Below are 27099 nucleotides of genomic sequence, written 5' to 3'. Positions count from 1 at the left end.
GGCTAGTTTTTTTAGCTCACAAGGCAAAGTTTGCTAGATTGTATTGCAGTTAAAAGTGGACCCTATGTGAATTTCATGGGCTTTTTTTAGTTTTCCAGTGCTCTTGAATACATTTCAGAGGCAAATTGACCAAAGCAAGTGGTGGATCCGGGGGGGGGGGGGGGACGGGCCAGATGTCCCCCCCCCCCCCTTTGAGAGCCATAAAAAAATTAATCAACCTAATTTTTTTTTTTGCTTGTCAATTTTTTGTGGACGAAATGAGCTTTCATTTTGGGTAGAAACCTCTTTTTTTCTTGCTTGTCAAATTTTCCTCGGGGGAAAATGTGCCTCCCCCCTTGAAAATCCCAGATCTGCCCCTGACCAAACCCTCATATAATGTTTTTCCCTGCTTCCATTATCCTTAAAAGACTGTAACCCATTTACTCTGTGTAGGTAAATTGTTCATCTTTGAAATTGTTTGAAAAAACATGAAAGAAGTGTCAAATAAAAGGAGTACACCCAGTAAAAAAGAGAAGTGTATCTAAAAGCAACAATCTTATTTGGACAATCTCAAACTACCATGGTAGTCAGTTATGAGCTCCTGTTGGCTGGGCGTATATGTCACTCTTACATGTAGCATTCTATGGTGAAACCAGCTCTTCCATGTTTAATGAAAATCTACAAATAAGTGTGAATAGACTTCTGAGATGAAGATTTATGTTTTTCATATGGAAATTTCAGCATGGATCCATTACTAACTCATATCTTTCATCTTATATCAGAATATAGAATGAGAACCAAAAATTATGAGTTTAATTATGCATCATTCTCTAAGGGTGCGTTTATCCGCCACTTTTTCACCCTAGAATCATGATCTGAATCATGATTCAAATCACGATTCTGCAGAATCACGATTGCGTTTAGTCGAAATTGAATATAATCATGATTAGAATCACAAACATGAACTACGAAAAAAGGGGCGTTTGGAAAGACGTTTCTACATAATCACGTATGAAAATGTTCGAATAAACGATATCGTGATTTGAATCATGATTATATGACCTCACTGTGTCGGGCTACTTTCGGTTTGACTCTTGCCAAGCTCAAGGCTCTCTATATGCTCATTGTATGTACATGGTTACTCTGCATGCATTTCTTGTCATGTTCAAGTTCTGTGTTGGTCATCGCATCGTCCACTACTTTTCATTTTTTGGTCATGTCTTCAACTTCAAGTTCTAGTGAATGAATTAACTGGACAGACAATGATCTCAGTTGTTGTTGAGTATAGAGTGTTAATATTAAATTGGATCTACGCTGAAATTCACTTCCGAACACCATTTTGGATAAACTAACAAGATGAATAGAAGCATATGGACCCTATAGAAGTAAACAAAATTAGGTATAGACTGAATTCTGGAAGCAAAAGATTTTTCGAGAGCCGAAACACGTGCGAAAAACTTCCTCTGTCAAACTGCGCACTAGTGATGCGCACTGGATTGGCCCGAATCTGAGGAGAAACAGCATTGTAATGAAGGTCGTCTAAACGCTGATTCTGTGACATCGTGATTCATGTTTGTGTTTTGAATCATGATTCAAATCATGATTCAAATCATGATTCTGGCTTGAGGTCGCATAAACGCAGCCTAAATCTATGCAACCCAAAATGATGATAGTCTGAATGTACAGCTTGGACCCTGGGATGCAATGAATAGTGCCTGAGGGTGCATTCATCCGATGGGAAAATTCATGTCAGTTCACCGACACGGGTTGGGTGGCTCCTGTCTATTCACCAGACACGCCCACCCAAGCCTTATTCTCCATGCCTCGATTTCCATTAGTCTTTTATCTTTTCTCTCACTCTCATCACGTATCGTTCATCCCGAATAAGAATACTTTTAGCGCTTCCTTGTGAATTTTTATTTCTCAAAACATGAGCTATGAATAATACATCATCTGCTCCATAAAAGCCAATAGAGCATTATCCCTCATCATCATTACTTGATGCGAGGTTGACGCCCGAGGAGTGCTTAACAGATAATAATCCATCCCATTCCATTCCATAAAATAAGCACGTAACATTCTGTGCCGATCAATATGCAATAAAGTCACTCTTTCTTTCGCAATCACACCCATCCCCAGTCTCCGTTGTTGTGATAAAAGTCCATTAGCTCAAATATAACCCGTGAATAATTAATATATCAATTCGTCCCCATCGAACATTCTCACACATTAATCTCGGATCAATACAGGCCATTCCGACCCCCAATAACATCCCTATCACGAGAAAGCTGGAGGTGATGGCGGCCGGGGGACCAACATGAATTCAATACACACTTCAGAATGACCTAAACCAAACATTGAGCTTTCTTCGCTGCACTAATGTCACACTTTTCACACCCACGGCTCAATGGACCCGATCCATAAATTCTTTTGTATCAATTTTATTGAACAGGGGGAGGCTCATGTAGTCTAACAGCTCAGACTCTAGTCTTTGTTATCATATCAATAAATATTCATACTGTCCTGAGATAAGAGAGGGAAAATATGAGGAACTATTAGAGTATACATAGGGAATAGGGAAAGAAATATGAACAGGAAAACAGGAAAGGATAAAGACAAGAATATTTTATAGGAAACATGCGAACAGCATAGGAAGAAACATTTTAAAAGGAGTGGATGTGTAATAGAAGGGTATGACATTTCCTCACTCCCTCGTTTCCAACAGGTAATCAATTACTTTTGTGATATCAAACAAGTAATTCAATCAAGGCTGTTGTGTGAAATTCAAAAATTATTAAAGGGAAGAAGTAAATATTCTTCTTTTCCTTTAATAATCTTAAACAGTTATATAAAGTTCAGTTACATACTTCACGATCTCCTATGTATCTCGAATGGGCCATTCTTGTTCACATGTGTGACCGAAATTATGACAAATCTTTACTTTGATTACCAGTTATAAATATAATCTATAGTTTTTAGAGATTTAGTAATTCAGAGGTTATACATGTATAACATTAACCTTTGCTCAGCTATCATTTGAAAATATTTTTTGCTGTCTAAAATATATGCACGTTCAAGCTTAGAGGTCATGTGTGTGACCTCACACAGAAGCATGGTTTTTTAAGTTTAATTTCATTGTGAACTTCCTGTGAATTTCTAAATGAAAATGAACTCTCAAAATCATCATAATTAGTTATAAATAACAAATCAAAGTCACAATTTGTCATAATTTATGAAGCCATTCTCATTACGCTTTCTAAAACTAGTTTTCTGGAAACCGATACAGGAAACCAGTTTGGAAGATCGCTTTGCTAGCGTTCCCACTTGATCACACGAAAGTGTTTTTCAAAATCACTTCATGTAAAACGATCTTATTGCTAGAGAAACGCTCTCGGTGGGGTGACACGTTTCGCGCGAAATTCGAAACCGCAGCGTAGGCATTCTACACCTGTCGTGTGGAGTAGCGCGCTCAAAATGTGCGAAGATCGCATCCCGAAGAACGGTTGTGTCCTCACTTACGCTAAAACCAGTTTACCGAGGCGAAGCGATCTTGAAAACTTGAATACAGTCAATATTGTGAGACTACTCTGATGTCTCTCTGTCAAATTGCAAAGAACAAACAGAAGAGCCGCTCAATGGACCCCAAGATTACAATGGAACATCACGTTACATTCTGGAGTACCTGTCTAGCCTTTTACAGTCCCAGAATCTATTCAAGATCTCTTGTTTGTTCTGTGTTTCATTCTATAACAACCACTGTACAAATGGATTTACTGATCAGGGAACAACAACACAGGCAGATGATCTTTGCATCTAATACATTCCTTTATCACAGATACTGCTTAATTTTTTTTAAATATTGGGATATGAGCTCTTTTATACCAACCGAATCAGGGTATTTTTGTTGAGTGAAGGAGTTCGAAAAAGTGGTATTTCTGTTTATCAGACATGTCCATATTGCAGGATTATACATGTAATTCATCAAAGTGAATTATGCACAGTTTCATGTGAATACTTCAATTTTTCTGATTTACCCAAATTACAGTATAGCTTTTGTTTAAAGGTGTGTGTGGGGGGGAGGCAGGGGTGGATCCACGATTTTCCAAAGGGGGGGGCACATTTTGCCTAGGAAAATTTGACAAGCAAAAAAAAGGCTTCCACCCCAAAATTAAGGACATTTCATCTATAAAAAAAAAGAATAAATCTATGGACATCTCGTCCACGAAAAAATTTGCCAAGCAAAAAGTAAAAGGGCTTCACTTTAAAATGGGGGACAAGGGCCAACTGTGCCCCCCCCCCTGGATCCGCCAGTGGGGGGGGGGGGTATTTACTCCAGTTTCCAGGGTTTCCAGACAGTCTGATGTGATGATACATGATCACTTTTAATAAAATACAGGAAAAGGGAAGTCAATGGAAGAATGCGCCAGCAATGAGGCATGCCATCAATCCTCATACCTTCTAACAAGGGCTTAGCTGATTCTTAATCAGCCTGAGTTTGATCTAGCACTGGGTTGTATGCCATTATGGTAACTACACATAATAATAATAATAGCTGTATTTATAAAGCTCTTTGCCTGAGGATACAAAGCGCTGCTATGATTACCCCGGCTTTAGCTCGAGCTACCATCACCGGCGCTCAGTGCATGGGTATACCAATTCACCTCACCTGTGTCGAGTGCAGCACAGTGCGGATAAATTTCTTCTTAAGAAAAACACGCCATGGCTAGGATTCGAACCCACGACCCACTGTTTGAAAGACGAGAGTCAGAACCACGAGAATCAGAACCAAGGTGAGAGTCAGAACCATGACACGCCTGCGGGGCTCAGCAGCCAATCAAAATCATGGAGGTTATCATAATGGCAAAGTTATCATATAAGTTTTTAAGAAAAGGGGCCCTTATCAGCCATTTGGGGGATTAATCTGGACATAATAAACATCAAGAGTGCCTCTTTTACCAAATAGTGCAAATTTTCACCCCCCCCCCCCTCCCTGAAAAAAACAAATTTGACTCAGGCATGAAATCTCAAGATGATGGCAAGCCCGCAAAATAACTTATTAATTGCATCTTCATTACAACTATAAGAAGTTCCTGAGACTGTTCTGGGCCCAGTCTCATCAAAGCATTTGCACTGGTTACCAGTTGACAAAAGAATTTCTTACAAAGTTGCACTGTTAGTTTATAAGTGTATGCATAAAATGGCACCCGAATACCTCTATAGTTTTCTTAGATCCCCACACCGGCCACATTATAGACTTTGTTCTAGTGAAGACACTACAATTTTACACATTCCTAGAGTTGTTTCAAAAGGGGGGGGGAAAGCTAGTTTTGATTTTTGCGTTCCCAAATAATGGAATAGTTTACCAATTCACCTTCGATCATGTACTTCTGTTGAATCTTTTAAAAGAAATTTGAAAACATATTTATTTTTGTTGTAGTGTAACTGTAATATTGGAGAGCAATTTGTACAAAGCGCATAGAGCAATTTCAATTGATTATGCGCTATATAAGTACCAATTGATTATCAAGACTTACAAACTATGGCAACATTGACATTATTGGTAGCTACCATGGTAACAGAGATCAGCAGCCAGTCAAAATCAAGGTTTCCATGGTAGCTACAATAATGACAAAGTTACTCTAGTTACTAAGTCTTTATGAAAAGGGTCCCGATGATTGGGAACAATTTGCTAGATCGGGAATCGTGGGATACATGAATGATGCACTATTCAAAGCTGTACCACGGGGTACCACGTTGTGAATTGCTATCTTGCATTCATCAAGAGTAGGCTACAACCATTTTACACTGAACAATCACGGACACATATTCCTGCATGTGCACAGTCGGACTGTGACCAAAAAAAGCACAATAATTGAGCAATAACAGGATTTTTAACATTGATGTATTGTAAATTGCTTGTAAATTGATCTTCGTTGAAATGCCGAATGACATGATAATAAAGCACACATAAATTAATTTCACACTTTTTAGGAAGCCAGGGTACAAACCTTAAAAAAATATAATAATTCAACAAAAGAGCGGATTTCTATTTGGTACCCCACTCTGAGCACCAACTAGTGCATCACATTTTGAAAACTCTGATGAAGCTGAGAGCTTGGTTAAAGGAGTGCAAACTACCCCTAGGCACGTAGTTCAAAAATCATTCAACCCAACACCTTTGAACAATAGACTGGATGTTGCCTCTTTCCTCGGCAAACACGCGACAAAAGAACTCAATTAAAGTAAGAAGATGTGAATAATGCATGTTTCAGCTTGAGTCATTTAAGAGTCGTTTAGATGGCTATTATGAGGATCTGCATTGTCTCGCTTGTCTATCATTTTGACAGGCTAAAAAAAAGATCAGGCCATTTTGCGTTACTATTTACAGGAACACGCTTCAAGATAACATTCCCCCTCCCCCCCCCCAAAAAAAAAAAAAAACACTCCCCCTCAAGGCACAGTGAAATAATTTTTCCCAAAATTAAAAGTGAAAGTTTACTTTAAACATTTCAATAAAAGTTGGGCACAATCCACCCAGGAAGGAATCACAGAGTTTAATATACATGGATTTTGAAGATTTTGACTTTGTGCAGTCACATGCATGCAAGCATCTCCCCTCATAAAGATACCAAATTTGTATTTTTTAAATGGTTTTATGATGATTGAACACTTTTACATAGCATAGAAGAATGTAACTGTATGAAATAATTCCTCTTTACATATTGCTGACAGTACAAGTATAAAACCTATTTGGATTTTTTGATAGAAAATGGCACTTAATGGGACATGTGAGAGGCTCCCCGATGAAATATGACTTTCCCAATCAAAACATTAAAAATCCAGAACTATTACTCTTTGATGGATTTTTGCCAAGCTGTCATAAGTTCCTCTCTTTTTTCTGCTTTAAGAAAAAGCAATGAAATACCAATGGAAACTTAACTTTAAAAAGCATTAAACTTTCATTCTATATCAATATCAATTTGTAAGTTGTTGTAAGTCATGGGATAGATGATCTCATCATTAATTATAATTTGAAAGTAATTTCCTGGAGAAAGACCTTGATACCCAATGGACAAAGAAACTTGAATTGCAGTGAGCATATCCATTACTCGAGTAACTTTTGTACCTGCATGTTGTTCTGTGACCTCAAATACATGTACAACAGGGTGGTGTTCTGTTCATAATGTAGGCCTACCGTACATGTGATTTCATGAAAGAAAATAAAAACATGTTTTTAGCATTTTACACTATGACTTCTTGAAAGCATGTGCTAAGTAGTGAATTGTCTCCCAATTTAACATTTCAGAGTTCATTCATGTGCATGAAAACAAATGTTTACGCCAGATTCAATCTTAAATCACATTATTTCTGTTGGATCCCCCCTAAAAATAAATTAATGAATAAAATAACAAAAATAATTTAAAAAAGAAAAAAAGAAATGGAAAATGAATAATTTTCTTAATTAAAAAAAATAATAACTCTGTTTCTATTACAAAAGCATGGACTGAGGTATTAAAAAAAACTCTATACAGCTGTCTGATTAAAGTATCAAGTCTGTAAGAAAAAATGTTTCAATGACCTATCAAAGTTAGAAAAAAAAATACCAAGAATAGCCTGCACTAAAATGATAAGTACAAAAATTAGTTTACACAAAAAATTATTATATTGAAAGTGGTAATGGTCAGTGGACTCAGTACACTATTGTAAAATTGGAATGATAGCATATTTCAACATACTTCACATTACTATGACTAGCTTTGGCAAAATGTTACCTGATGGTACCCGTTATTTTTTCTTCCTAAATTTTTTTTACATCAGACCAACTTTTTTCAAATGTAATACCACAATTTGATCAAAAGATCTGCATTTGAAAATTATTTAATGAGGAAGATGAGCTCATCATTCAACATAATTAAAAAGTTATTTCCTGGAGAAAAACCTTGATAATATAGTAAACAAAGGAACTTGAATTGCAGTGAGGGTATATTTCTATGATACAACTTGAAAACATTGTACCAGCAAGTTCTATGACGTCAATTGCAATCAAGCAGATCTGTTCATGCGTTTCAATGGCACATTCGAAATAAAAAAGAGAGTATGTTTTCAGCATTATACCTGCTCTTATTAAAGGTTCCTTAAATGGACTGTGTAATGTACACCAATAAAACTAACAATGCACGACTTCTTCTTCTTTGTTTCCTTAAAGGGATGGTCCAGGCTGGAGATATTTACATGTATATCTCAATAATTAAATAGAGTAGAATTCACGGAGCAAAATGCTGAAAATTTGATTGAATTTGGATTACAAATAACAAAGTCAATGAATTAAAAAAAAATTCCATTATTCCGGTTAAACAGTTCTAGGCATGTCTTCATGAATATTCATTAGGTGGGCTGATGATGTCATATCCCAAATTCTTCTTTATTTTATTTTATGAAATTAGGTTTCTTCAAAACTTTTTACCATGAACTAAAACAATAGGATTGACATTAGTTATTTATTGCTGCAACTTATTTCATCATAAAGGAGACACATCATTTACACATTTATGAAAAAAAATGAAACAATTATGATTTCATGTAATAACAAAAGAAAAGGGAAAGTGGGGATGTGACATTATCAGCCCACCTAATGAATATTCATGAAGACATTCTAGAACTGTTTCACCGGAATAATGCAAATCTTTAAAGTTCAATAGCTTCATTATTTGTAATCCGATTTTGTTGAAATTTTCGGCATTTTGCTCTGTGAATTTTACTCTATTTATTGAGATATAAATATCTTCAGCCCGGAGTATCCCTTTAAATGGACTGCACGTGTAGGCTACACCAATAAAAATAACAATGCACTGACTTCTTCTTCTTTTGTTTCCTTAAAGGTCAAGTCCACCCCAGCAAAATGTTGATTTTAATAAATAGAGAAAAATCAAACTAGCATAACACTGAAAATTTCATCAAAATCGGATGTAAAATAATAAAGTTATATTTTAAAGTTTTGCTTAATTTCACAAAACAGTTATATGCACATCCTGGTGGGTATGCAAATGAGGAGACTGATGACGTCATCCACTCACTATTTCTTTTGTATTTTATTATATGAAATAGGGAATATTCAATATTCTATTTTTCTCCTCATTATCAAGTGGAACAACGATTAATTCCTCCCTGAACATGTGGGATGAGCGTTTTTTAATAATATATGATTCAGTCAAGTTGGTCCTTATTGTCAAATCTATAAAAAATGAAATATTGTATAATTCAAACAATAAATAACAAAAGAGATAGTGAGGGACATCATCGTCTGTCTCATTTGAGTTGTGCGTATCACTGTTTTGTGAAAAATAAGCAAAACTTTGGAATGTCATAACTTTCTTATTTTTCATTCGATATTGATGAAATTTTCAGCGTTTTGCTAGTTTGATTTTTCTCTATTTATTCAAATCAACATTTTTCTGGGGTGGACTTGACCTTTAATGATGCATCTCAATATTTCACCTTTTCTATAAATTATTACTTTTTTGTACTTTTGTATAACAGTATCTAGCCAAGTTTCTTTAAATGTTCAGTACTAGTTAAATGCAGATAAAGTTCCTGAAATATGACCATAAATGGACTGAACGCCTGAAAAGTTACAAACAATACTGCCTTACAGTACTTTGTTTTGCATTGTTTGCTACCCACTACCCAGTATACTAGGACAGGACTTGTGCGTAATACAAGACCCTTCTGCTGGTATGACGCTTTCATCACCATTCAGGGATCACCTCAGAAGTTCACCTTTCACATGAGGGGAACTTGCTGACTGATCAGCTGTGCAAGGATAAGTATGCTATGGAGTATGGTGTACGCTTTTTATTTCAAAGGCTTCAAGATCATTCAACTACATGTAGGCCTATTATCTACTTCTTCTTGCCTTGATATACATTATGCTGATCAATAGATTCCAGCATTATACTGCTACTACATGTACACTCCAATGACTCCACATATCACTGTTCCGTGTGACTTTACTTCATATTATTCAAGCAATATGGCTTTAATAAATAACTTCTCACTTCTCATTACCGGTAATAAAAAACATCACAAATAATGCGGAGCTACATGTATAGATACGCACTTCTCAACAATCTAATTAATTAATGTTATCATCAAAAGTTCATTTGGGGTTAAAAATACAGGTTTGCGAAGAACTGTTATACTTTTTTTTCATTTATCTTCATGTAGAAAAATTTGCCAATTTAACAAAAAGTTAAAGGCTAAGACTTTGTGAAAAGTATTATTATTATGGAAGGCAAACTAAATGGCTATTTATTAGTGCTGTTAAAGTCTGAATAAAATAAACATTGCAATGCTATACATATTGCAATGTTCAGTATGTTTAGATGCTGAACATACTGAACATGTGACACTTTAAAAGCATTTCTGCATAGTACTATATGATGTTGCTGGCTTTCCATAGATGAAATCAGTGTCTGGATGTATGATAATATTTTGACAATTAACCTTTGATTTAAAAGACTTTCTCATCAAATAATTGTTTGCTGCAACTATTGTCTTTTAACTTTAATCTCAATGAGTGACTTCAATCTGTCAACAACGGGTGTCTCATGTCTTGGCCTTGAGACAATGATAGCATGTCTCATATCTCATCTCATTCTTAGCTGTTTCTTGACACAAGTGCCTATTGCTTCGATATCAGGCTTGTCTGAGACTCACTTGGACCCAATACTGATTGATTATATCAATTGCAACTCTTCATAAGACCATAGGTTCATGGTGATACAATACTCTGAAGTAAATTGTATCCTAGGAAATTCAAAGGATCATCCGTCTTAACTTGATTTCAAGTATGTTATTTGTGAAAGCAATTGACACTTCTTTTTGCTTCACTTAGCATGAAATTCCCAAGCCTAAACTGCCTTATACTTAAAAGCACAATGTACTTCAATCCTACTGTCAGAAGTACCTCAAGAGTGCAGGGGGGTCAATGTACACCCCCGCAACAAGAGAGGTGAAAGCCCTCACCTACATAAAGCGGCCCCCTACCAATGCCTCTTTCAACCACAATGCGCACCTGTAGGGAAGAGGCTGCTTAACGTACCTTGAAGACGCTCTGCGTTCCAAAAACCATTGTTTTTATGGTGAACGTTTGTATTGATCTGTGTAAGGTTAGTGAGTGGTGTCAACATGAGGCCGCTTACCAGAAGAAAGCACAAGGTATTGTCTTTTACAATCCACAAGGTTCAAAGTGGTATTGCCTGTCTCAACTACTCATTAATTTTTTATGCTCGACTGCCGTCTATCGACTCCTTTTCTCTATGCTCTTCTTGGCCTTAGTTCTCTTTCTCTCTTGCTTTCAGACCATCTCTAGTAGGTCCATGTTCAGACTGACTAAAAAACTGAGGTATCCTCTGATCAGGAAATTTACCCTGATCATGTAGGTCCATGCCCTGATCTACCCCCAACAGAGAAAACCAGGCATTTTCTGGAAATGTGAAATCAAACAAATAATAGCAGGTACTTTTTTTAATTACACGTAAGAACACTTTTCCAAGGTTGCTGGTATCCTTGCAGGGTCAAAGCAAATAAAATAAAAATTTAATTCCTATCCCAGCGAGTATATTGGGAACAGGCCCTGTGGAGAGCTTGCTGATCTAGCGATTGCTTAATTGTGCACCTCGTCTACTATTTCAAGTATACTTTTACCCTTTTTACACAGGATTTTCTTAACCCCGGACTATCGCTAACCCCGTACTATCCTTAACCCCATACTATTTTTTTTCCTTTTTACACATGCCAAATTGTTATTGCTAACCCCGGATAAGGAATGCTTGCTTTTCACACACGAAACTCGCTAACCCCGGACTAGTGGTTTTTGTCGATCATTCGTAGTACAAGTACTTCACTCGTACCATTTTACACACGCTACAATTTCCTTAACCCCGTACTATAGGTGGGGCCAAATTGCCATTTAGCCCCACCTATAGTACGGGGTTAAGCTTAGCCCACTTTCGTTTTACACTAGCGATCTTAACCCCGTACTATCGCTCTTAGCACCGCAATTGCTGGGATAACCCTGCTTTTTTGCAGGGCCAAATAATCCCGTACTAAAGGTGGGGTTAGCCCACTTTGCAAAAATGATGTGTAAAAAGAAAGTGGGCTAAGCTTAACCCCGTACTATAGGTGGGGCTAAATGGCAATTTAGCCCCACCTATAGTACGGGGTTAAGGAAATTTTAGCGTGTGTAAAAAGGGTATTTGTATGCACAGAAATTCCAGAATTTACGCCCCAAGAGATCTAATTCAGGTGGATATGTATGTAAAACTGATCATCTGGTATTCTGATGTTTTTACTACATGTAGTTCCCATAAATTTATGGCATTCTGATGGCTAGCGATTGTTTAACTTGTACACCTTCTATTTAGAGCACGGTATACTTCGTATGCACATAAATTCAAGAATTTACCAAAAAAAGATCTGGTTCAGGTAGATATGAATTCATGTGAAAACAGATCATCTGGTATTTTGATGTTTTTGCAAGTTCTCGTAAATTCATGGGTATTCTGATGATTGCTTCAGTCTGAAAGAAATTTATGCCATTTCTTAAACAATAAAAATAGCCTACTCAGCTAAATGCACATCATTCTTTTTTTCAGAAAAGGTTTCCACTTAATCAGCAGCAGGAAAGCAAAACCTTTTTTCAGTTCTATCATGACACATTTGCTTTGTGCATGTTGATGGCATGGAATAAGCAGGTGCATTAGTGCCGTTAAACGGATGCAAGTTAGCACGCCTCACTGTCTCAGATTATACCAATCAATTCAACTTAAATACTCCATTATTGGGTGCTTAAGAGTATCAATTTCCCAATATTGATCCTTTCTGTTTTTTATAGCAGATAAAGAACCACAACCATTCGTTTTGTGCAATGTAGCACTAGTGTTCCACCAAAAGTGACATTTTGAAAGGAAATTGCAAGTACCGGTACTGACGATGGCGTGAGGATTTTTTTATCAACTGAGCATCTATAACTAGAGGAAAGAAGTTGTGATACTGATGAAACACACACTTCAAGTACCGGTACTGACGATGGCGTGAGGATTTCTTATCAACTGAGCATCTAAAACTAGAGAATAGAAGTTGTGATACTGATGAAACGCACTTCTAGGAACCCATTTTGGCAAAACTCACACAATTACGCAACTTGGCATAATCCCCTCTGTAGCCTTAAAATGATAAATGCTTCCCTTTGGAGTGAAGAATGAACAATAAGTAATAAAAGTAGACTCAGGTGAGGTACATAAAATGGTTTATAGCTATAAACAGGAATTTATTCCTTGAAATGCTCAAAACACCTAATACTGGCAGCTGCGCTATACAGTAAAAATGTTGCTTTAATTTTATCAAACACCGTTTACTATATGAATCTTAATCTAGTTGTTTAAAAGTTTTAACAACCATGCTTGATTTATTGAGAACTGAATATTAAAAATCAAACTTTGCTGTTTAAGATTTTAAACACTTCTTTAAACTGTTGAAACAACTACTGCAAGGTTCACATGATGGTAAACAACGTTGTATAAAATTTTAAAAGTGTTTTTACTGTGCAAAGGTGGGGTTATCATTCCGAAGCACCAGGGATGTCATATCTGACAGACTATACAAGAGCCTATCGTTGTTTTGTTTTTATTACGTTACTTATATGAGCACTTAGTCTATTTCATCAACAAAAACAAAACAATAATGCAGCATTTGAAGAATCAATTTTGGTTACAAGAATTGAAAGAATTCATACAGTTTTCATATATGTATTAATATTTTGGTGACAGCATTGAAAAGCTTTTCTTTCTCCAAGGTCTCTAAACCCTCATTGCAATCTTCTTTCAGGTATCTCTCAGTGCAAATCCTTTATCTTGTAGTTGTATTGAATGTCCTTTTGATAGTTGAATAAATAAATTTAAAATATTGAATTTCAATGTCGTAAAAGTGTCATAAAAGTGTCATAAAAATTGACTAAAATAAAGAGGAGAGATGTTTTCCTAAAGTGCATAGACTAAAAAAAAATCTAACTCATCAAGACTTTACTGAAAATAATTGATTGATATAAATATTGGTACACAAATATACAAAGAAAAACATATGAATCACTTTCAAGAAAAAATTACTTCCAAGAAAATATCACTTTCAAGAAAGAAGAAACGGCGGTGACTTTTATGTCTTTGCCTAAACACTTAATTTCTTTGAGTAAATGGCTTCTCTTTCCTTCACTACCACAATACTCTAATCCCTAACATGTTTTGTATTTGTCCCATCGGCATCTTGCAAATGGCCAGCTATAATTGGCCTTCCTTCGCCCATCGATTAGCCCCTCTCTGAATTTGCCTAACTAAATTGTCGCTGGAGGATTGAATTGATCAAATCATGTTCAGAACTGCAGCCGAGCGCGACGATCAGCAAACAAAACTGAGAAGAGGGCAAGTGAAAGGGGTATAGGAGAAAGAAGGGGTGCATGGTATCACACCCGTAGGGGTAGGATGACGGCCCTCTGCCTACCAATCAATCCCTATTGATCGGTGCGTCTAGTTAGGGTGCCGCGATCAATAACTCATCATTGAGCTCTCTATTCAAGTCATACACACTGGGAGCGAGAGTGGACGGTGCCCTGCCATTCAGGCCTAAACTGAAGTCAATTTCTGGCAATCATTCTGTCAAACGTGTGGGTTTTACATCTTGCAAGTGACGAACAGTGGCCAAGGTTTTTGCTCGAGTGCCTTACCACTAATTATCAATTCTGGGGGGCATGGGTTTGATTTTATTCATAGATTTCAAGCTTGTAATCAGTATATATTATGGAGAGGTGAATGCTTTTCATCGCAAAATCCATTTACTTTCAGCCACATATTTTGCTTGATGTTTTGGTTATTATGCTGGCGGCCCTTTCAGATCTTTGATCATTTAAAAAGATGAATAAACAGCAAATGGATATCAGCTTATCATTTTCTTCTTAAGGGTCATTTTTTGAAGTGGGAGAAAAACATAACAGAAAAACAAGAACAGACTGTATCACTTCTATTACTCCATATTTAGTTGTTCCCTTTCCATCTAACTTATTTCTTCTACTGATTTTTCTCAACATGTTCAATAAATAATACAGCAAAAAAAATATGAACAACTCACATGTACGTTAATAATGTTATATGGAAGTATAATAAGTTTATATGTTATGTGCAGATACATATTTTAATTCATACCAGTTGCTACTCTGACATGTCAAAGTATTTCCTTAATATTATGAAAAATGGAAAATAACACAAACTCCTTTGCGTTATTTGTAAAAGGAAGAAGACAGGGAGACAAGGAAGGAAAAAAATGTTGTTTTTCTTCCTTTCTTTATTTTCTTCTACCGCCACAATATTGAGGAAATATGGACTCTGATCATCCATGTATAGTACTCATTCTGTTCAAGACATTTAGAAATATGAATGCATGTTCAACTACAATGTAGAAGCAAATAATTTGCTCGCCTTGTAAGCAGTGAATTACAATAAAGACCTATTCAAAGAAACAGCTGGAATCAAGACTTTCAGGTACTCAATTCTATCACAATTTGTTCATGTTGCTGATATCATTGTTGCTCAGTACAGAGCGATTATGACCGATTTGATATCGAAAGAGTTATTCACACTTGTTAACTTTTATGTGACCGCTGACTCACATTTTGGCAACTCTTTCTGGAGTATACTTCCTTCCAGGGATTAACAACACAGCATGAATTAGTATGAACAACTACTCATCTTGAAGTTATAAAAAATGGATATTAGAAACCAAGGTACATATTTTAATTCGGTTGTCCCAAATTCTGCTTTCTAATACCCAATTAGGGCAATTTCTTGAAAAAGATGTTGCAAATTACAGAACTAATGGAACCACATGATCATCCAGCTTAGGAAACAGGATCTTCTTCAGATCTTTCTTAGTGCTGAAGCAAGATTAAGATGTTGGCTTCCTGCAAAAAGGGACTTGGGTAAATTTTAAGATTTCTTTTTTCATTTCAAATATTGCAAGAGTACATCGTAGGTTAGCTTATAGCCAATGATGCAGAAACTATTTCAAAATTTCAAATAAAACTCAAACTATTAACAAATTGAAAAGGGCATAATAAAAAATAATCATAAATATTACCTTTTATAAACTGTCCCTTCTTATGGGAAGCCAAAAAAGAGCATGTTTTAAGCCCCTTTCACAATTGGTGGTGCGACTGCTTACAACCGTTGCGATTGTGTGCAACATATATTGTGACCAAATGATCGCAAATGATCGTATGGACGATTGTGAAAGCCCCTATAAGAATGGCTATTGAGGGCAAAGTGACTGCTTCAAGGAAGAGTAGGAAACCAAAGAAAGCTTGAAAACAACCAGAGGAGGGTTGGATTGAGGACGAAAGATCATGAGGAAATCCTGAATCAGGTAAATGGAAGGAGGAGGTAACTATGAATGCTGCACGTGCGAAGAAAATCCACCAACTCCTATCCATCAAGGAAATAAAAATCAAATTTCAAAGTTCTGAGGGGTGTTTCATGAAAGTTGTCAGTGCTGACTAAATTGTAATGCAGTGCTGATTGTTTAAGTGAAATTCTTGGGTTTTGATTGGCTGTGGGGCACTTGCTTCTGACTGTTGGAGTCAACATGTCAGTACTGACAACTTTCATGAAACAGTCCCCTGGGCTCCGTAACACAAAGATTAGCGATCAATCGCTACATTAACTGACCAATCAATATCAATGTTACACGCGCATTTGGTTTAAAATACCGACCAGGGACCAACCAGTGCGGTTCTTTTATATTTGCAATCCATCGCAAACCTTTGTGTTACGGGCCCCAGGTTACTACTACTGCTACATGTATTACTTACCCCCACCATCATGGTTGAAGACACTCTTGAGTTGGTTGAGTGCCTCTGAGAAGTTGCGGACATCCCTGGTGAGTTGGAGGATCTCCTCCTGATTAACAATCTGTGTCTCCATACAGTCGGAGACAGAGTTTATACTGGTCGATGAGTTGCTTTTAGATAGGCGATATCCGGCGGTCAGCGGTCCACCGCTGGACATAACAGCTATGCTAGCAGGTCTGGCAGGAGGTTCACCCAAGTTCCCACCGCGCTTTGTCTGCAACAAGAAGGACAAAAGAAGACATAACTCACTTTCACTCATTCTAACAATGATTACATTGAATTAATCTAAGGCCACTATTTCAGTGTTTTAGTGTTTTTAACACCCTTATTATGTTAGTTACGTACCATGCCCAATCTTGAAAAGAGATCCTTTTTACATGTTTCTTTTGGTCGTGCCTGGTATCCACTCGCCAATGGAAGTGCCTCCCCCCCTGGATCGCCTACCAATTGTTGGCCTTGGATATTATTGTGGCCTTTTTTTTAATTTGTGCTGTAATATAGAAATGTGCCATATAAAAGACTGGCCTTGCCATTCGTATATTGAATTTTAATAAGTCCTCGGGCTGTAGCATAAAAACTATGCTTCATATTCACTGTAACTTTTTGTACATGGTTTAAAAAAACTTACAGTTAAGCTCAATTGTACAATGAATGGTATCTTTCAAGTTAAATCCTTCTCAAGTTTTGATTGAGAGAATTCTCAAGAATTTTAGGTTAAATGTCTTATGTGCAGTAGTCTACAGACCATATAATAGGCCCTTATAATGTACATCAGCCCGATTTGTTAAGTAATTCCACTTTTTTTCTGATTCGGATAACTATACTAACCACAACAGTTTCATTTATATCTATTTTAAAAAATGTTATAGGCAGAACATTTTGCAGGTTTCATCTTAAGGTTCAAATCCTGTGGATGTTTTGTTTTTGCAAAATATGGAAATGATGCTTTTAATCTCAAAGAGAGCTAATCGGGTGAGAATCTTGAAATTGAACAAATTTTAGTTGATGGAGACAGACTTACTTTCATGCTCCGCGGCCTAAGAGTTAGGTCGCCGTCCAGGTATCCCCGGGGTGATGATGGAAGTCCAAGATGGGAACCGGGAGAACCGTAGTCCGATCCGTGTAAGGAGTTCCGGCTTCCTGACAGGTCCAATTCCTGAAAGTAACAGAGTGCAAGAACAAGATTGGTTCAGTAGGTTCCTACACAGAAGTGTGCATTGAACAGCCTGTAGAATTCCCTGACAAAAATGACACCAGTTGGTGTCTCGAGAGGACCAAACCTTGAGGTGTAAAAATTACACCTTAAAGAAAAATGAACACAACACCAAATATTGTTCAAGTAACAACCAAAGGTGTTGTAATAACTGCCAATGGGTGTAGAACTAACATTGTCAATTTAAACACCAGAGTATAATGACTGGTATGGTCCTTTTTACACTGGATAACACCACAGTTTTTCCTGTGAAGGGCAAAATATAAGTGACACAACTGCTGCAGCGAAGTTTCATCTATCCAGAGGATCATTATATCGAAACCAAATTATCATCATATGACTTCATTCACATGACTGCAACTCACTTACAAATGATCTTATTATGAATCAAAACCGATCTAAACTGCTTCAGGTAGTTCCAGTGATGTGGGGAATTCCTGCTTAAAAGGAAATCTTCAAGGATCCAGGATATCTTCTAACCACAGAACACGAAACCTTGATGTACCCATGGACCTACTGCCTCTGACTGTCTCCTAACAAATCTTGGAGAGAAGTATTACTGCCAGTGACCCAAGAGCAAACATTTGTTCTTGAGCAGCCTAATTTGCTGGACATGGGCGATAAATCTAAAGTTGAGGAGCCAGTTTTGGCTTCATACGAAGCGCAGCAAACACTCTAACCCGGACAGAAATCACTCAGCTATAAAAAAAACGTTATTTGCGTTCCACTCTGAGCTAACTCGTAGGCAGTTTGGCACCGTAGGTACTATCCTCTTCATCCATACAAGTTCACATATAGGACAAATGGAAATCTAACAGGGGATCTTCATCCACTGACTCAACACTAGCTATGTTCACACGGAACACCTTTAGTTTAAAAGTGAGCGTACTGCATGATGACAAAATTTCCTTTCATGCATAAGAAGAGCGTATTAGCAGAATTAATCAACTTAAAAATAATAAAGCTAAAATAGCCCCAAAATATGCTGACTTCAGCCAAATTACTGCTACTAATGTCTTCGTTTCAACAGCATTATTATCAAAATTATATAATGCGATTATTTTTTAGAATCCAATTATTGATTACACTATAATTTTTATAATCTTCAATCAATATATGGTAATTCAAGTTCCTATGAAGCGATGAAAATTATTAACGTATACAGACCTTTAAATCAATACCTTAAAAACGAGTTTCAATAGATCCGATCAAACTCAACAATGGAAAACTATGTATACAATAATCTATACAATAATCTAGTACGACTATTGCGTAGTAGTACCTTGAGTGATGAGTCATCAGAATATTCTATACATATTAATGACAAACTCCCATCTAAATGTCATTTTTTTTTAATTTCATCAGTTTGTTTACAAAAGGGCATTTACATTTGTCACCTAAATGAAGATTTATTCAATCAATGACCTCCCATCGCTGAAATTGATTGGAACATTGATTGGTACAATCATTGGGAATTTATCAATTTCAAAATCAATTCAAAACTTTTCTTAGTACTATACATGTACATGTAGATGAGGGAAATGCTAAACTTCACAGACTCCCATGTGAACGCGACTATATTCTGTCAACAAACCGTTATATGGAAACGTGCTTGATCTTCAGTGATTGGTGGTAAATAAGGAAACCATTGGAGATTAAGACGTTTGTTCAGTAAATGAGTCAATGGGAGGGAATAAAATAGGTTGGGCTTGTTTCATACTACATAAATACTGACAACATACATTGGATATTAAGACAATGATGACATCAGACAAGAATGACGTTCTTCTTGTATGACATCAAACAAGAATGATCCTTTTGTAAGTTGTTTACTTGTTATATCACATATATATGAAGTTACAAAAGGAAATCATAGTGTCAGTGCAAGAACGCCCTTAGCAAAACATTTTCGCTCACCACATCGTTGCAGAAATGCCCTAATACGCAATGCATTTATGCACGCTAAAAGGGCGATTTAGCGTGCATGCAATGCGCGAAAGTGTGGTGTGAAGGGCGTTCTTGCACTGACACAACAAAATGCTCTAATTATACAAATGACATCTACATGACAGATAGTTTGAGGAACAGCAGTATCATTCTCTGTTTGACTACACATGTGTGAGCCCACTGGCCGGAGAGAAATTGAACAATTGATTCATTTCCAAATGCAATTGTCTGAACTATTACCGGGGTAATAAAATACATGAAGAGAGTATTAGTCCTCCTTATCATCTTTGCATTATGTATGTAGAATGTATGCACCAAATAAATTGGTAAATTGCCAATTCGTCCACTCACCACATGGTCTACCTTCATTTAGTCTAATGCCATTCCGTCCATCAACATTTCGTCTAAGAACCGTTTGGTTCAATAACCATTTGGTCCAATCATCACTTTGTCTAATCACCAGTTAGTCTATGACCATTTCGTCTAATAACCACTTGGTCCAATAACCATTTGGTCCAATCATCACTTCGTCTAATCACCATTTCGTCTATGACCATTTCGTCTAATAACCAGTTGGTCTAATACCCATTTTCTTTTCATTCATTCACAATTAACACTTTAGTTTAATTAGACCAAATGGTATATGGACTAAATGACTATTGGACCAACTGGTTATTAGATGGAATGGCATTAGACTAAATGAAAGTAGACCATGTGGTGAGTGGACGAACTGATGGTAGACCAATTGGTAGTAGACGAGTTGGCAATTGGACGAATTGGAAATAAACCCAATATTCCCCCTTGTAATCTTTGCATTAAGTGTATGTACTTGTAAGTATGTGGAAGGGATGCATCATGCAAGCAAAGTTTCAAAATAAAAACATGAATTTATAAAAAGTAAAAAAATATAGAGACCTGAACTGTTTTTTAAAACATCGTACACTGTACCTACATATATAGGGTAAAATTAGTGAAATAATCATGCACCAGCTCATTGATAATACCGGGTATTGATTATGATCTATAAAATGTTTTAATCAACCATATTTACTCCTATTCTTATTTAAATGAAGAGTTAACAAAGATGGCAAAAAAGGCCACTCAGTTTCCTTTTGTATTGTGAAGATGGAACAAAGTCCGCAGGAAAGAAACACTGATCCCAGTTCAATAACAAGCATAGATTTGACAAGTGATTTCTCAACTTCCACCTCCGCGATCTGTTGACATAAATATCAATTTCCATGATTACTTCCCAAACTACACTCATTGACCTCAACTGACCTGATTAATTAACCACAATACTTTACCACAGGATGTAAGATAAGGACTGGTTAGGTGTGAAGATAAACTTTAGGTTTTTATAATATTAAAGTCACAAAACAATATCACCATCATTCCACTTGCAATTAAGATTACATTTTCTACATTTTCATGATTAAAGATGATTAAAGGCACATTAAAAGATGACAAATTGACCTTCAAACAATTATCATTCTGATGAAACTGATAATACTCTCAAAAAGGAAAATGTCTATATTAATTAGACCCTACTGCAAATGATTACTCATATATGAAAATTTGGTTGCAAGACCAACCATTACCTAAACATAGAAATATTAAGTAAGAAAAAGAATGAAATCATCATATTTTTAAAAGAAATTGAATAATAGGATGAACGTCACGTGAAATTGAAATCATTAAAAAATACATACAGGCTGTACATAGAATTAACCATTTGGAATACATACATACTGCAGGTGCTCAGTATTGGTGCTTTTATATACATATTGGTGTTTGGTTATATAATTCAATCACAAATCAGGTTTTAAAAATTCCTCAGGCAAAAAAAATATTTTTATATTTATTTTCGGGGGCAACTTTTCACAACTTGCCCCCTAAATGCTGTCTAAAACATTGGGTTAAGCTTTAAACATGAATGGGGGTTTCCAGGGCTCTTATTTTTAGTTTCCATGGCTCTTTTGAGTATTTCGGGGGGGGTGGTAAAGTGCCCCCAGCCCCCATGTATTTTTCCCTGCCCTTCACTCTATAACACTCACTAGATTCGGGGCAGTGGTGTAATGAGCAAATATTTTGAGAGGGCACAATATGCTATTAGGTGTTGTATTTATATTGTAAGGTTTTTTGTATAATTTGTATGTTGTACTTTTGTTGGCAGCACCAATTTTTTTAAGGCTTCTCTGCTTTCTAAGCTGTCTTCTTGCTTTATAAATTATTTATATTTCTTGTATAATCCTATATCAATATGTTTGTAAATGTTATTTTAATCTATGAATGACATACATGAATGAATGAATGAATGAATACAGGTGTAAATGTGAAAAATTTTACCTTTGTAAAATGAAATCAACGTTTTTGATAGATTTTGTAACCAAACATTATATCATATTTTACCCTTTCTAATTTTATGTTTTCTTCTTTTTCTATATTTGTCTTGGTTGTGGAACAAGCCCTCCAGCCCTATGCCAGTGAATTGGACCAAAATTATAATCAACATGAGAATGAGAATATTACTATTCCCCATCTACATTATTTATATGTTGTTTTAAAGTGATTTTTGAAATCAAAGAAAATGCTACTCTAATGAAGCATAATATTTGAAATCACAAGCTTATAAATGTAATATGAAAAAAACCTTTTGAATTAATATTTCATATATATACATGTATGTTCAACTATATACAGTAACATAATTGATTTTTGATTTTTTTTTTTGGTAACTTTTATAGTGGAATTTGATGTAAATGATTTGTATGTTGAAGATTTATCAATAAAAACATTTAAAAAAAAAATTAAAAAAAAAAACATAATTACATATAAGTTTCCCGCAAAATGTATACTTTAAATTGTACAAACAAAAACACATCTTTTTATCCTTGAAATGACAGTATGACACAACAAAATTGGGTAAAGTTGACATATACAAAACTTGCAACTTGACACTGTGCTTTGAAAGTGTAAGTGATTATTAATTAATTTTGCCATCATAATACTAGACATTTATATATATGTACCACAAATAGAAACTGTAACCATATGCAGACCAATCCCTTTTATAGAAAGGGGAAATGAAAAACCTGTCATATTAAATCATTCATTTCATAAATGAGACATAGGGCAAGGAAGGTCAGTAGGAAATGAATTAACTGTCAAATCAAATCATTCCCATCTTAGAAACGAAACACAAGGCTCATAGCATGGGCCTTGCATGCAGTATCTTTTAAATATCCCTGATGATTTTCATATTTCAATTCAATTTGTAATTCATTTATTTCCACTTCAAGACAAGATAAAAACATTTCATACAAACGTAGAAACAAACGTCTTTTGGTGAGAGGATCATGAAATGCACAATGGCTTGATCTGCACAAACATTCAAAACCAAAACTGGATTATTAACATTTTAATTACATGAAATAAGATGGAAATAATATGATTACAAGAAAACAAATTACAAAATATGTAAAACAAATAAGGGAGCACGTTTGATGAAATACGTTTGATAAAAAAAAATATTGCCTATACACTTAACCACTGTACCACAGGATAGGTATGGTAAACATTTCATTACTAATAAAAAAAAATAGTCAATGTTAAGTGTGCAAATAGACCTTAATTCACCACAAAGCTATGTGCAATTCCAACTTGGTACACAGAGCGAACCAAGAAGTGTAGTATAACATCTGAATATTGAGAAACCATTTTTTTTTAATCTTCAAGCAGTAGTACTTCCTCAGTATCAACAGGCAAGAAATTTTTTGGGGGTGGGGTATACTGGAGAGGCGGGTGGCAGAAGCCCCAGTGGGGGGGGGGTCATACTGACAGACTGTGACCCGATTTGACCAATCCTAAAGATCACTATCAGGAACACAGGAAGATGTGACATTAGAATCATTTCCTATATTGCACTCACTCCTTCAGTGTAAACTTTGCAGGATGCTTCGATATTGCACAGGGTTTTATGGAAGATGAGTTATGAATTTCAGGATGTAGTTTAATAAATAAATGTAGCAGACACGACAAGTGCTCCAATTGCATGATATCATGACACTAGACAATTATGTGCATTATAAAATATTTAAAAATCTAGGATAAAACCCTTGTGTATTAAAGATACGATAGTCTTTATTATAATAATAATAATTAGAAAAAAACAAAAACAAAGAAAGGAGAGGAACAATTTTAAAGGACAAGTCGAAGAAAAGAAAGAAAATAATAGTTGACCTAACGAGTTGGCGGTAATAGTCAAATATGACTGGTCGCCATTAATTTCCAACAAACAACAACATTTATCAACTACAGTTTTGGGCAAGAATAACTCATCCCCAACATTTTGTAGGATGAAATGGCACTTTTGCCTAACAATTTCAACTTTTCAACAAAATAGTCTGACTCCTATTTTATGCATAAAGAAAACTAGAAACCTATTCATCTTCTTTTTTTTTATTTGCACATCTCTTTAATAAACAGAGAAAATATGACATACATGTATGAGTACATCATTGATCAACAAAATTTGACACACTTTTTATCTATTGGCACAACAAATCAAAATAAAGTAATTTAGTGGTCAGCCTATAGACAAATAATAGATGAGAAAATTCACACAAAAACTTCCTCTTTGTTCATATGAATAAATGCATTTTGTGTTTGTCACAATAGCATCATGCAGTATGCAGATATAACTGGGGCATATGGTGTGATGACTACTATAATGTATTGGATTGTAACATACATGTGCCTGTTAACAACTTTATAACAAGGACAGAAATGATGCAAAAGAAAATTTTGGTATTTTCTTATGACAAAATATTTGAGTGTCGGATTTTTGTTCAGTTACATATCAAACACAGGTTTTAGTGGGTTTATATGACTATTAAAAAAAGAAAAATCAAGATTCAAGATCCAGAATGTTATAAGCTGAATCGCCGTTGAATTTAAAATGAAAATATATAAATTGCAGATGAATTGAAATTACAGTAAGAAAAATTTGAATCAAGATCCTGACCCATTTCCTTTAGAAAGAAATTAATCCACAGTATGCTGCAGCTGCACTCGACCCAGGTGAGGTAAATGGGGTATCTGTCAGGAATTTATGTGTATTCCTTGAAATGCTTGTGAGCTGTAACAGAATTTCTCGGCTACAGCCAACAGTCCCTTTTAAAGCAATAAGAGCTGTTAAATGGTTTATGATATACTAGATATAGATTACAAGAACTGAATACTTATTATCATGATTGTGTGAGGGTATGGGAGCATCCAATGACCAGGGTCCACCAGGGTAGTAACATAATTATCTGGAAAGTGCCTTGAAACTTTGTTCTGATTTACTATAAACCCTGTATGTGCTTCAAAACAGTTCCCCAGATTTTCCTGAAAGTTCTGGGTTTTACCGACCGATTTCGCTATTTTCCTGACTCTAGGAGCATAAAACCTTTTAATACATCAAGGTTGACTTCCTCCTTTGATTCAAACTGAATGCTCTCCACACCCTCCCAAACAAACAAAAAATTGTTTGTATCAAGAACAAAACTTACCTTTTCTTCCAAAGGAATTCACAAATCTAATTCACAGCAAGAGCAGATAAATCCACTAATGAATATATAATACAGCAACTAATCCAAGTACACATCACAAACTTCCCAACCCAAACCCCCAAAAGAACCTGTACAAAATCCTAGGTTCATACGCTCTACGTGACAAAAAGTCCTACATTCCTTCCTCGAGATCTAGCGAGCCAACGAGAGCCAAGTTAACAGACGTCCTGCACATAACGTCAATAAAAACACAACTAAACGTCACCAACATATAGTGAACTCGCCGCACTTGATCAAAACGCTCTGTCCATGGTTGGATAGTCTCTCTCTCTTTACTTTTGTCGCACAATAGGGGTTCAAGCATGGCTGCATATGGGGTATTATGTGGTTACTGCTGGCCTATTATGTAGCTGTAAGATACACTAGGGAAATCAAAATACCTCAAAAGGTACTTTCATACCGGCCCAATCTGACGAAATACCTGGTACCGTCTTAGGTTTCATTTGTATATTTGTAACAATTTCTCTTCTCTTGTTGTAAGGGCTTTGGGTCATTCTGGGAAAGGTGCATAAAGATGAAGTTAAAGAAATTCAAAAAAAAAAAAAAAATCTGATCCAAAATTCTACAAAGATCAGAAAATAGTGATTTTAGTCTCTTGTTTTGTCTTTCTGTCAATACCCACAATCAAAGTGTTGATTAATGTTGCAACTGAAGATTGACTTGACCTTCTGAAGATTTTTTTTTTTTTTTTTTTTGGGGGGGGGGGGGGGCAGCAGGTAAATACATCAGATGAACACCCTACTCTTTTACAAAGAGTGTATTGGTTTAAAGTGCATAGTCTGCATACATATCGTCGGCGTTCATCCGAACCATCGTAGCAGTCAATTTCTGGGGGCCAACTTCCCCTCTGCCCCCGACTGCACATACGGCCATGCATACGATAATATCTGAAGCAGGCGGTGCTCTAACGAACTGAGCTACGCTGCCTCAATGCCAGTGTGAAAGCACAGAACTTGTAATATCTAAAAAGATATTGCCCACAAGAATTGCTATGAAAATAGGACAATTTACGTTCAGTATAAAATTAAAACAAATTTCATATAGACTTGTCCAGAAATTTTGCAGTGTAAAAGTAAATTTATAGAAATTTAGGGTTCGGGTTTATGCGCCACTTTTTTACCTTAGAATCATGACTTACTTGAATCATGATTAGAAAGACACTTCTGCAGAATCACGGTTGCGTTTAGTCAAAAGTGAAAATAAACATCTTTCAAATCACAAACATGAACCACAGAAAAGGAGGCGTTTGGAAATAGACCTTTCTGCAGAATCGTATTTGAAAATGGTCATACAAACGTAATGGGATTATTTTTAATCATGCATTTACATGTACATGTGTATGTCGGTCAGCTTCCTTGTTCATGTCATACTGCGCGATGCCAGCAGAATATTAA

At 35.9% G+C, this 27099-nt stretch overlaps 1 long non-coding RNA gene across 1 annotated transcript; it reads right to left on the bottom strand.

Moving 5' to 3' along the window:
• Positions 1-12632: 12632 nt before the first annotated feature.
• On the bottom strand, positions 12633-25979 carry LOC129271443 (uncharacterized). Its single transcript, XR_008585628.2, has 3 exons — positions 25646-25979; positions 17952-18086; positions 12633-17144 (listed from the first exon to the last, which is right to left on the bottom strand). It is a non-coding gene; the product is annotated as an uncharacterized LOC129271443 (long non-coding RNA).
• Between the last annotated feature and the right edge of the window lie 1120 nt (positions 25980-27099).

Source organism: Lytechinus pictus, chromosome 11 (assembly GCF_037042905.1).
Source record: "Lytechinus pictus isolate F3 Inbred chromosome 11, Lp3.0, whole genome shotgun sequence".
NCBI lineage: Eukaryota > Metazoa > Echinodermata > Echinoidea > Temnopleuroida > Toxopneustidae > Lytechinus > Lytechinus pictus.
The sequence above is the reverse complement of the archived record's forward strand: the minus strand, read 5'-3'. Positions and strand labels throughout refer to the sequence as shown.